The following is a 1,034-nucleotide window of genomic DNA, read 5'->3' as shown; positions in this document are numbered from 1 at the left end:
GCAGCGCCCGGCCGAGGCGCAGGGACGGCCGGGGGACGCGTCCACAACCTACAGGAAATAAACACGTACTTCATCGTTTTTAAGGGAATCGTCATTCACGTTGGGCCCCACCGTTTTGGGGATACCAGGCCGCCCCCCCCCGCGCCCCAAAACATCGCTCGGTGACAAACCATAAATTCCGTTCTCATGGGGACGGGCGGCCGGCAACAACAAGTTAAGTGTCGCCTCCCCCACTTATTTTACCTTCATTCTCACCGAAGTAACTTTGTTCTTGGTTCTGTGTGTGCGCGCGTGGGGGGTAGGGGGCCGCCCGTAATTTCAAGGTTGCGTGGAAAGTGGATCATTGCTCAGTGGGTTGTTTCTTTTGCGGGGAGGGAGGAGGGGCTTCCATGAAAGATTCAAGGTTTTCTGTACTAAAAAGTTTAAGAAGATTGGATACGTGAAAGAAGCGCCACGCCTAATTTGCCCAGGCCGTGGTCTTTTTTTTTCTCTCTCAACGCACCCCCCACGCCCACACCCGGAGAGCGCCATGGCCGGGCGAGCGCGAGTGTAGACGCGTGCTGCGCTCGCCCCCGGCAGGCTAGGTCCTGGGGAGGGGAGGAAGAGAAAAAAGTTTCTCTGCTTCCTCCCCTTCCCTCGGCCCGCGGAGAGAAAACACAAAACTCCATTTGAACATTCGGGGAGCTCCAAATTTCCAATCTCCTTGCCCAGCCCGGCTCGCAGAGGGGAGGCGAGTGTGAAGGAAGTCAGGGAAAGGTGAGTTGTGCGGACACTTGGAGAAGTTTGAAGGGAGAGTAGCTCAAGATGGAAACCGCAGCTCGGGCGCAACAGGACAGGATCCAGCTCCAGCTTGCAAAAAGAGAAAGTCGAGCCCGCCTTCCTGCCCGACAAAAAACAACACAACAAGCACCCCGAAGGGGGTGGAATGAGTGATGTCACGGGACCGCGCGGCGAGGCTGACAAAAGGGGGGCCCTCCCCCTCTGCGCCGCGGCTCCGGGAGGGGCGCCCGCAGCGCGGGGCACTCGAAACTTTT

This window comes from Fukomys damarensis, unplaced genomic scaffold, assembly GCF_012274545.1.
Source record: "Fukomys damarensis isolate Sample0158 unplaced genomic scaffold, DMR_v1.0_HiC HiC_scaffold_21, whole genome shotgun sequence".
NCBI lineage: Eukaryota > Metazoa > Chordata > Mammalia > Rodentia > Bathyergidae > Fukomys > Fukomys damarensis.
This window is presented reverse-complemented; position numbering follows the sequence as displayed.